The sequence below is a fragment of the Terrapene carolina genome, unplaced genomic scaffold, assembly GCF_002925995.2.
Source record: "Terrapene carolina triunguis isolate 2854851 unplaced genomic scaffold, T_m_triunguis-2.0 Scaffold192, whole genome shotgun sequence".
NCBI classification, from domain to species: Eukaryota; Metazoa; Chordata; order Testudines; family Emydidae; genus Terrapene; species Terrapene triunguis.
Window position 1 is genome coordinate 26714481 of NW_020664543.1, and position 12053 is coordinate 26726533.

Sequence of the window (12053 nt, forward strand, 5' to 3'; positions counted from 1 at the left end):
TAGCAAAGCATTGTGAGATACAGCCCAGGATGGAGAGAGAGAAGAGGGCACAGCAGTCCCACGGTCCCAGGGTGCACCCCAGGGTTCCTGTAAGAAAGCTGCCTTATGATGACCTAACTCTGTAGTGTGGAACAGGCCTTAGTGTGCTTTACTTTCCCCTATCTCCCCACCCCCGCATCCAGTTTCAGTGACAGAGTGTGACCCATGATCTCAAGAGTCCTCCCATATCATAGAGAACAGTGATAAAGGGGCTGCACAATCCCCGGGACAATGAGATTGGCTTCTCCATCTCAATCACTCCCAGCTGTCTATGGTTTGACAGTCCAGACCCCATGGAACTTCCAAGGTCAAAAAAATTGCACAGAAGAAAGTCTGCATAGAGACAGGTGTCTACATAGAGACTAGACAGACTGATTTCAGGGTCCCCAGTGGGGTGTTCCGCCCATGTCTCAGTGACACACTCTGAGCTGGGATCTTGCCCCCACCCAGAGACAGGGGTGGATTCTCTCTCCAGTGAAAGAGGCTGGCGGGAAAGTGAAGATTGGGGCCTCATTATCAGCATCAAAAAATGTCACCTGCCCCCTTTCATAGTCCAGACAAACCTGGATCTTGCTGGGGACCTGGCTTGGGGTCAGGGGAGGTGAGAGCTTGTTACCGATCCACCTACCGCATCACAGCCCAGATCCCCCCCTCAGGGTTACGTCTGATCCCTCCCGTCCTCCTCACAGACTCTCTGGCCACCCCCACAGCCCCGCACATCCCATCCTCCAGCTCCAGCTCCCAGCAATATCTCCCCGAGGTGAATCCCTCACAGCCCAGCACACCGTGCTCAGTGTCAAATTTCTCATGATTGTCAGGTAGATCCCGCTGTGTGAATCCCCAACTCACACTTTTCCAATCCTCAGACAGGATGAGTCGGGGATGAGCCGTGTCTGGATCCAGAGTCACATTCACTGAGGAGAGAGAGAATCAGAGCATTAGAGGCAGAGCTCAGCCCTGGGGGAGGCTGAGACCATTTCTCACACTCTCCAGCAGCAGCCCTGTTCTGGCTGGGACAGTCCTGGATACTGGGCTCCTGAGACTGAGCAGAGATCTCACTGCAGTTTCTCATTCTCTTTAATGGGAGCTGCTCATCAGTTTCTCATTTTTTACAGGGGCCGCAGCTCCCTGCTCCCCCTGCTGGGGCTGCTCCATTCCCAGCAGCTGACACAGCCAGGAAGGTCTCAGAAGTTTTTAGTGAGGAGGGAGCAAGGGAGGCAGGTACCAGCTCTAAACCCCAGAGAGAAGCTCCCTCTGCTAAGTGCAGCCTCCACTCCCAGGCCAGTGAACAGAGGAAGGTGCAGCATTGGGGAAGAGCCACTGAAGACCACTGATTAGGAGGTTGCATTGTGTGGGGGACAAGCCACTTTTCTCCAGTTCAAAGCACAGTTTCTGGAGGGGGCAAGGACAACAGAGATGAGATTTCAGGCTCTCACATTTATAATGGCGTTCCCACTCTTAACTCACATAACTGTCTTTTAATTAGCCAGAGAAACAGACTGAGAAGGACAGAGACACACTCAGGTCTGTAGTATAAACTAATTTCCCATTTCCTCTTTCATTCTGGCATCTCACAGCACTGGAAACCACAGCCACTAAGCCTCACAACCATTGTGACACTGTATGGAATATGTGGGACACTTTCTGATATTGTTGACACCAATATTGTAACATTACACAGAATCTGACCAGTTATGCTGTGTAAGGTATCTGCGAAAATTTTATAATTTGCCAAGTATGATGATCTTGTTTATATGTTTGTCATAACTATAAAGGGAAGGGTAACAGCTCTCCTGTGTACAGTACTATAAAATCCCTCCTGGCCAGAGACTCCAAAATCCTTTTACCTGTGAAGGGTTAAGAAGCTCGGGTAACCTGGCTGACACCTGACCCAAAGGACTAATAAGGGGACAAGATACTTTCAAATCTTGGGGGGGGGGAAAGGCTTTTGTTTTGTGCTCTTTGTTTTAAGGGGTTGTTCGCTCTTGGGACTGAGAGGGACCAGACATCAATCCAGGTTCTCCCCATCTTTCTAAACAAGTCTCTCATATTTCAAACTTGTAAGTAAAAAGCCAGGCAAGGCGTCTTAGTTTTACTTTGTTTTCTCAACTTGTAAATGTACCTTTTACCAGAGTGGTTATCTTTGTTTGCTGTACTTTGAACCTAAGACAGAGGGGGGTCCTCTGAGCTCTTTAAGTTTGATTACCCTGTAAAGTTATTTTCCATACTGATTTTACAGAGATGATTTTTACCTTTTTCTTTAATTAAAAGCCTTCTTTTTAAGAACCTGATTAATTTCTCCTTGTTTTAAGATCCAAGGGGGTTTGGATCTGTATTCACCAGGAGTTGGTGAAAGGAAGGGGGGGGAAGGGTCAAATTCTCCTTATTTTAAGATCCAAGGGGGTTTGGATCTGTATTCACCAGGAGTTGGTGAAAGGAAGGAGGGGGGAAGGGTCAATTTCTCCTTGTTTAAGATCCAAGGAGTTTGGATCTGTATTCACCAGGGAATTGGTGAAAAGTTTCTAAAAGCTTCCCAGAGAAGGGAATGGTGGCAGCGGACCAGAACTAAGCTGGTAGTTAAGCTTAGAAGTCCTCATGCAGGCCCCCACACTTGTACCCTAAAGTTCAAAGTGGGGATACAGCCTTGACAATGTTTGTATCACATTTGTATTATGAGTTATAGATCTGTAGGGTATATCTGTATTTCCAAACTTGTGCTGTGTTTCTGGGTGGCACCCTCAGACAGATTGGCATCAGCACTGCCTGGCCTGTTCGATCAAGTGTCATCAGTTGTAAAATAAATCTATTGAAAGACCAGGGACTATACCTAATGAGTCAGCAAGACATGTAGGAGCATGTCTATGGACAGAACTCTAAGGATTTTCCATGCCGTGTGCTGTGGAGCTTGTGTTTGGGACACAGGAAGTACAAGCCACATGGCAAAAAGAATCATCTCCATTTTGTCTTAAATCCTGCTTCTTACTTCTGGAGTGACTTTTCTACTGAAGCTCTGAACAAAGGACTGAATGACCCATCCATGCTTTTGGTTGGGTTCTAGAAAGACTTTCAAGCCAGCAAACTCACCAGTACTGCTGAGAACCTGATATATGGACTTTGAAGTCTCTATATGTATTTGCTTGCTTTACCATTAAACAACTCTCTTCTATAACAAATCTTTAGTTTTGGACACTAAAGGATTTGCTGGCAGCGTAGTATTTTGTGTAAGACCAAACCTATACTGATCTGGCAATGTGGCTGATCCTTTGGGGTCAGAAGAGCATTTTGTATAGTGAGCAGAGTTTTTTAAATAACTTCTCACTTTACTGGACCTAGGTGCTGAGTGGGTAGGGATACAAGGCTGGCGAGCTGGGAAATTGGATGTTGTCTCCTGTTTGTCCTTGAGTGGCTTAGGTAAAGCACTGAGGTAACTCAGTTAGGTGTGTGGCATCACCTGCTGTCATTGGGTGATAACAGGGCCTGGAGGGGCTGGCTGTGTATCACCAGTAGAGCAGAGTGAGAAAGGCCAAATCAGCTGAATTGTTAGGAGACACAGCAGTTCCAACCACTCCCAGACTGCACCCTGGAGAGTGACAACCTATCATAAATGGGACCAGACGCAACTGAATAGTGTAGCTCTCCTAAATGTGCATCAAGACAATGTCAGGGAACTACATGTAAATAAGATTATTGACAGTTTCATCCAGAAAACTACAGTGAGACATACTGTCTTTAAACTGGGACGTTAGTGAAGACACCTTCTAGGTGATTGCAATGATTTTAATATACTGTAATTCATGATAATGTAATTATGTAGTTCATAACAATTTAATCATTATTAAAATAGTAAAGATACCAATGACAGGCACATTTAATAACTAGAATATGAAAGAAGTGTATAAATATGCTGAAAATAGCCTCCCCCAAAACTGGCAGAGCCCCGCCCCCAACACACATACCTCTTCAAAAGCACCCACCAGCAAAAACAAAAGTCAGTGCCTATGGTCTACACCAGTGGTTCTCAAAGCTGGTCCTCCGCTTGTTCAGGGAAAACCCCTGGTGGGCTGGGCTGAATGGGGCCATGGGTTTTGCTGCGCTCCTCCCGGCGCTCTGGCCGGGGGAATGGGAACGGGGGTTTCGCCACGCTTCTTCCAGCGCTCCGGCCGGGGGAGTGGGGCCGGGGGGTTCACCGCGCTCCATCCGCTGCTCCATCCCGGGGAGCGGGGCCGTGGATTTCGCCACGCTCCTCCCGGCACTCCAGCCGGAGGATTGGGGCCGGGGGTTTTGCCGCGCTCCTCCCGGTGCTCCATCCCGGGGAGCGGGGCTGGGGGTTTCACCGCGCTCCTCCTGGCGCTCCGTCCCGGGGAGCGGGGCCGGGAGTTTCCTGCGATCCTCCTGATGGAACGGGGCCGGGGGCTTGCCATGCTCCGCCTGGCGCTCCTCAGTGATGAGCAGTCATTTTTAGCACCATTTTCAGGGAAGATTCTGCATGCAAAACGCCACATTCCTCAGGTATGACCTCACCACCCCTACGTAGCAGCCGCATGCCAAATCCCCTCCCTGTTTCCTGTGGCCCACCCTTGAGTGGAGGGAAACCACCCAGGGCAGTAGCTGTTCCCGTCTGGGTTCCTCTGCAGGTGGCACAGCTGCCTTGGTGTCAATATAGAGCCAATACTTATAACTTTAAATACAAAAATAATATATGCATACAGATAGCAACCATAACCAGCAAACCATAACCTTGTCTTAGACACCTTATTTGACCTCCTTTATACCAGATTTGGTGCCACTACAGGATCTTGGTTGCAATAATGATCTATATGGTCCCAGATTATATCAATAACGTAACAGGGTCTCATTTCAGCCACCAGAGAAAGTTCCCACCTGGGCTGGGCACGGAGGGAGCTTTAATGAAGGTCTCTCCCCAGCACAGACTGCACTGGGGGAGCAGCAGCTACTCAGGTTCCCAGATCACAATGCAGGCAGCTGCATCTGCCCAGGGAAACCAACTCCAGAGCTCTAATACCATGATCGGAGAGAAGCAAGGTGGGTGAGGTAATAACTTTTATTGGACCAACTTCTGCTGGTGAAAGAGATATGGGTTTGAGCTACACAGAGCTCTTCTTCAGGCCAGAGAGAGGCAGACACCAGCCTCTTCTCCCTCAGTAATACCGAGATCCTGCTGATGGCAGCAGCTAATGACTGTGCCCCCCTGGGCTCCCTGGGCAGCCGCAGGGACAGCCAGGCAGATGCTGATCCCATTCGCCCATCTGGACCCACCCCCTGTTATTCTGGGGGTGACTCTGAGCCCTGAATCTGCACAGAAATCCAAGAGGGGCCCTGGTCTGTCCTGTCATACCAAATAGTCCCAGTCAGGAGCCAGAGCCCAGAAATCATGAGATTGGCCTAAGAAAATAATGCAATAGTATGTCTGTTGGGGGCCAGTTCTGTGGAGATATTCACCTTGTAGGTTCGGAGTTAGTCCTCTGCCCCCTCCACCGCCAACAACAGTTTGACCATTTCCAGTAAAAACAAAATCCCCCGTGGCTGCTGGGTGGGAAAAACCTTGGCCCCTCGCCTGCACCATGGGCTGGGGGAGCTGCCATTGTAGCTCTCACCATCCCTTTACTTTATCACTAGCCTCTCTCCCCCTCCCCCAGCCAGTGTCCTCTGTCACTCTCCCTCCAGCCCCCCAGTTTCATCCCCCCACTTTCTCCCCCTCTTCCTTTCCCACTGTCCCACATTCACATTTTCTTCTCTCCCAGCCCTGTTCCCATCCGCCCCTTGATTCTCCCCCTGCAGCTTGATTCCCAGGAATTGACTCATCCTCCCTGCAGTGCACCCACTGCCCCCCCCCAATCCCATTCCTGTTCCCTCCCTCCTGCCCCCTCACACATCCCATTTCATCCCTCATTCCCCTCTGGCCCACACTCCCCCTGCCCCTTTTCAGCCCTCTTCTGGATCCAACCCCCTCTTACTCCTCAGGTGTCGCTGTCCCAGCTGTCCCCACGGCACAGGCTGGAAAAGGCTGCCAAGTCTCACAAGATACTTAGGGCTAAATTCACAAGGAAACATAGACACATAAATCTGGGTTTAAGGGTTTAATCTCACTTTCAGGCTCCACTGATATTTCTAAAATTCCTGCCAAACTCTTTAGGTGTCTAAACTCACTCAGTGCCTACATTCTCACGGTAAAAGGTCCCAGGGACCCTTAGTTTCTGCTTTAGATCATGTGCACTGCTCCTTTTCTCCAGGCTGCTGGATGCCTGTTTCCTGCCTAAGCCCCAGAGTGACTCACAAACTAGGGATGATGGGGAGGCAAATGCTTATCTTGCTTGTGTGGCCCAGTCCTGTATCCATGCTCAGAGCCTGCCTACTTGATCAGACCTCATTCAGAATCTGGTCAGAGGATGAGGACATGGTTTCTCACCACCCGTTGTAACTTTTGACCCAGTGGTTAGTGCACTCACCTAGGAAGTGGGAGACCCTGGCTCAATCCCCCCATCAAGCAGAGAAGGAGAAAGGAGCTGAAAAAGGATCTCCCACATCCTAGGGGCTCACCAGTGGGCTAAAAGTTCTAAGGTGGGCACCATCCTCCTCCTTCTCTGAACATTTTAGGTGGAGTTAGGCTCCTGCCTAGCTCATTCTCACAAGGAGGAACAGCTTAGGTGCCTGAGCCACCTGACTCCCGGAGATGGGTTCCTATTCATGGATCACTAGGCAGAGCTCGGCATCTACCTGCAGTGGGGAATTAGACACCAAACTCTGAGCCATGCGTTACTTAGGACACATGCTCTGTCGGCATCTCCCATTGGCTAGCTAAGGCGGCTCCCTGCCTAGCATGCCAGCTTTTGTGAATCACACGCTAAGGTGCATATCTCTTCCCATTCATTGTACAGGGAGCCTAAGTGCATAATTCAGGCTTTGTGGGTCACAGAGTTAATCCTGTGACTTTCCAGGTGCTTATAAATTAGGTGTCGTGGCAATTGGTATCACACCATCTAAATGCCTTGCTGAATGTAGCCACTAGGCCTTATCCTCACTGCTGAAAAAGGGGATTTTTTTCTTTTTTCTTTTTTAACCTTTGGGTAGCTAAGGTGCGGGAGCTATTCTGAGGTAAGAACACAGTGAGGACAAGGCACTTCTGTTTTAACAGTGAGGAAAAGGCTGAAGAAAATGTTTCTGAAATACGACCAGAGGGCAATGGGCTCAGCTGTGTGTGCCAAAGTACCGAAACGTTGTGCTGAAAATGTGTTTAATATGTGTGTCATAACTATAAAGGGAAGGGTAACAGCCCTCCTGTGTACAATACTATAAAATCCCTCCTGGCCAGAGACTCCAAAATCCTTTTACCTGTAAAGGGTTAAGAAGCTCAGGTAACCTGGCTGACACCTGACCCAAAGGACCAATAAGGGGACAAGATACTTTCAAATCTTGGTGGGGGGAAGGCTTTTGTTTGTGCTCTTTGTTTTGGGAGTTGTTCGCTCTTGGGACTAAGAGGGACCAGACATCAATCCATGCTCTCCAAATCTTCTGAACAAGTCTCTCATATTTCAAACTTGTAAGTAACAGCCAGGCAAGGCGTGTTAGGTTTATCTTTGTTTTCTCAACTTGTAAATGTTCCTTTTGCTAGAGTGTTTATCTCTGTTTGCTGTAACTTTGAACCTAAGGCTAGAGGGGGTTCCTCTGGGCTCTTTGAATTTGATTACTCTGTAAAGTTATTTTCCATCCTGATTTTACAGAGATGATTTTTACCTTTCTTTCTTTAATTAAAAGCCTTCTTTTTAAGAACCTGATTGATTTTTCCTTGTTTTAAGATCCAAGGGGATTGGATCTGGACTCACCAGGAATTGGTGGGGGGAAAGGGAAGGGGGGAATGATTAATTCCTCCTTGTTTTAAGATCCAAGGGGTTTGGATCGGTGTTCACCAGGGAATTGGTTGAGGAGTCTCTCAAGGCTACCCAGGGAAGGGAGTTAGCACTTGGGAGTGGTGGCAGCAAAACCAGATCTAAGCTGGTAGTTAAGCTTAGAAGTTTTCATACAGGTCCCCACATCTGTACCCCAAAGTTCAGAGTGGGGAAGGAACCTTGACAATGTGTAACAGTGACAATGGGGGGAAGTCTGAATAAGGAACAATGGGAGATTTTCTGCCTAATGGCTTGTGTTTAAAACGTTACTGTCAGTGTCCTGTGTACATTAAATGTTTATTTACTACAGAAACTGTGTGGCCTATGTGATGCTGGCAGACCAGGTACCAGCTCATGCCAAGGCTCCTCAGTTTCACTGCCCCCTGACAAGGGGCAGGGATAGCTCAGTGGTTTGAGTATTGGCCTACTAAACCCAAGGTTGTGAGCTCAATCACTGAGGGGGCCACTTAGCGATCTGGGGCAAAATCAGTACTTAGTCCTGCTGGTGAAGGTAGGGGGCTGGACTCAATGACCTCTCAGGGTCCCTTCTAGTTCTATGAGATAGGTGTATTTTCATATATTAATCTCACTTATAACACCTGCATCCTACCTTTTAGGGTAACATTTAAGTATCTGCTTGGTAACTATAAAAGTGTTTGGCCTTGGCTACACTTGCGAGTTACAGCGCTGTAAAGCCGCCCCCAGCGCTGTAACTCACTCCCCGTCCACACTGGCAAGGCATTTGCAGCGCTGTATCTCCGTGGTTGCAGCGCTGCATGTACTCCACCTCCCTGAGAGGAATAGCGAGTATTGCGCAGCCGCTGCAGCGCTGCAGCACCAGTGTGGTCGCCCAATGCGCTGTGAATGGCCTCCAGAATTATTCGGCAGTATCCCACAATGCCTGTTCTAGCCACTCTGGTCATCAGTTCAAACTCTACTGCCCTGACCTCAGGTAACCAACCATGTGACCCACCCTTTACATTCCCCAGGAATTTTAAAAATCCTCTTCCTGTTTGCTCAGCCCAGCATGGCGTGGAGTGCTATCAGCAAATCTTTCCAGGTGACCATGCCTCCATGCGCCAAGCGAGTCCCAGCAAGGAGCAATGGCGAGTTGCTGGACCTCATCAGTGTTTGGGGGGAGGAAGCTGTCCAGTCCCAGCTGCATTCCAGCTGTAGGAATTACGATACCTTCGGGAAGGTATCAAAGGACATGATGAAAAGGGGCCATGACCGGGACGTCCTGCAGTGCAGGATTAAAGTGAAGGAGCTGCGGAGTGCCTACCGCAAAGCCCGTGACACAAACGGCCGCTCGGGTGCTCCCCCCGCGACCTGCCTATTCTACAAAGAGCTGGATGCGGTACTTGGGGTTAACCCCACCTCCACTCTGAACACCACCATGGACACTTCAGAGCCGGTGTGGGGGGGGAGGAGGAAGAGGAGGAGGAGGAAAACGAGAGTGATGGTGGTGGGCCAGATGGAGACACCCCGGAATCCCTGGAGCCATGCAGCCAGGAGCTCTTCTTGAGCCAGGAGGAGGGTAGCCAGTCGCAGCAGCCGGTACTTGGTGGAGGACATACTGAAGAGCTGGTTCCCGGTAAGCGGTTTTTTTTTTCGGGAAGGAATTTTTTTGGTGCAGGCTCTTTGGGAGAGGAGGGTTAGGCATGCATGCCTAGATGCGGAATAGTGCATTGATGTGGTTTATCACATCGCGGTAATCGGCCTCGGTAATCTCCTCGAATGTCTCATCCAGAACGTGTGCAATGCGCTTGCGCAGGTTTATTGGGAGAGCCACCGTGGTCCTTGTCCCAGCCAGGCTAAAGTGTCTGCGCCACTGTGGTGCGAGGGGCGAGGGGACCATTGCTGCACACAGGCAAGCTGCATATGGGCCAGGGCAGAAGCCGCATTGCAGTAGAAGACCCTCCCTTGCTTCCCAGGTCACCCTCAGCAGCGAGAAATCGTCCAGGACGAACTCCTGTGGAAAATGTTGGGACAGTGTTCAATGTAGGTGCCCCCTGAAGCTGTTGGCTCTCCCCAAGGCACAGAAACCCAGAGGACAGTGCAGCCCTGAAACAATCAGTCCCCCTTACTCACCATTTTGAGGCTCCCGTGGGATATGTGTGCTCTGTTTCGGACGGGAAAATTATGCTATTGTGTAGACCCTGTGTGTTTTCTACTCCTTAAGTGCGGGGGGAATCATTACTCTGTCTGGTATAAACAATGCTGCCTCTGTTAAATGTTGCATTTTGCCTATACAGCTGCATCAACCTTGAGACCTCAGCTGTCCCTCTTATCGCCCGCTCAGAGACTGCAAAGACTCAGGAAGAGACCGCAAAAAAGCAAAGAAGACATGCTGCAAGAAGTGATGCAGCAATCTATTAAAGAGAATGAGAAAGCACAGAACTGGAGGGAGAGAGAAAGCAGGATCCACCAGGAAAACGCAGCGCACTGGCGGCAAAGCACTGATAGGCTCATAAGCATCCTGGAGCGCCAAGCAGACGCTATCCAGCAGCTGGTAGCCATGCAGAAAGAGGAGCAGTACCGCAAACGCAAACGCCAGCCCCCCCTACAGCCCTTGTCCCAAAACTCTTTCTGTTGTGCCCCACTGTCATCTCCAACCCACTTTCCCCAACTTCCGTGTTCTTCACGCCACCCGCTGCCTCCAACACCAGTATCTTCACCACCTAACTCTGAAAACCACGACCTTTACCCTCTGCACTCAACCCCCATCACCATGCAGTATAGCTATCCTGAAGTGCAGCACTCATTGCACAGCACACCAGGCAGGACATACGCGAATCTGTGATTGTACTGTTCCCCACTCCACCCCCTTGTTTCTTTTCAATAAATGAATTTTTTTTCTTTCAATAAATGGATTTTTTGGCTTTGAAAACATTCTTTATTATTGCATAAAGTAAAAGACTCCTTAGCCCAGGAAATAAACAGGCACTGCAAGTCTGCTTGTCTGCTAAGCAGACACTGATTCCTAAAGATTGGAACTACTGCACTTCACTCCCGTGCAGGGCACCAGATATCACTGCTGGTTTTCAGCCTCAAATTGCTCCCTCAAGGCATCCCTAATCCTTGCAGCCCCGCGCTGGGCCCCTGTAATAGTCCTGCTCTGTGGCTGTGCAAATTCAGCCTCCAGGTGTTGAACCTCAGAGGTCCATGCCTGAGTGAAGCTTTCACATTTCCCTTCACAAATATTATGGAGGGCACAGCACGCGGATATAACCGCGGGGATGCTGTTTTCGGCCAAGTCCAGCTTCCCATACAGAGATCGCCAGCAGGCCTTTAAACGGCCAAAGGCACACTCCACAGTCATTCTGCACCGGCTCAGCCTGTAGTTGAACCGTTCCTTGCTGCTGTCAAGGCTCCCTGTGTAGGGTTTCATGAGCCACGGCATTAATGGGTAAGCGGGATCTCCAAGGATCACAATCGGCATTTCAACTTCCCCTACCATGATCTTCCAATCTGGGAAAAAAGTCCCGGCCTGCATCTTCCTGAACAGCCAAGTGTTCCAAAAGATGCGTGCGTCATGCACCTTTCCGGGCCAGCCTGTGTTAATGTCAATGAAACGCCCACGGCCGCAAGCGCCTGGAGAACCATAGAGAAATACCCCTTCCGATTAACGTACTCGGATCCTAGATGGGGTGGTGCCATAATAGGAATGTGCATCCCATCTATCGCCCCTACACAGTTAGGGAACCCCATTTGTGCAAAGCCATCCACTATTTCCTGCACGTTACCCAGAGTCACGGTTTTTCTGAGTAGGATGCGATTAATGGCCTTGCAAACTTGCATCAACACGATTCCAACAGTCGACTTTCCCACTCCAAACTGGTTTGCAACCGACCGGTAGCTGTCTGGAGTTGCCAGCTTCCAGATTGCAATAGCCACCCGCTTCTCCACTGGCAGGGCAGCTCTCAATCTCGTGTCCTTGTGCCGCAGGGTGGGGGCAAGCTCCTCACACAGTCCCATGAAAGTGGCTTTTCTCATCCGAAAGTTCTGCAGCCACTGCTCGTCATCCCAGACTTCCATGATGATGTGATCCCACCACTCGGTGCTTGTTTCCCAAGCCCAAAAGTGGCATTCCACGGTGCTGAGCATGTC

The 12053-nt window shown here is 49.7% G+C and overlaps 1 pseudogene; it reads right to left on the minus strand.

Moving 5' to 3' along the window:
* Window positions 1–449: 449 nt before the first annotated feature.
* Window positions 450–12053, minus strand: part of LOC113407066 — a 106294-nt pseudogene continuing 94690 nt past the window's right edge.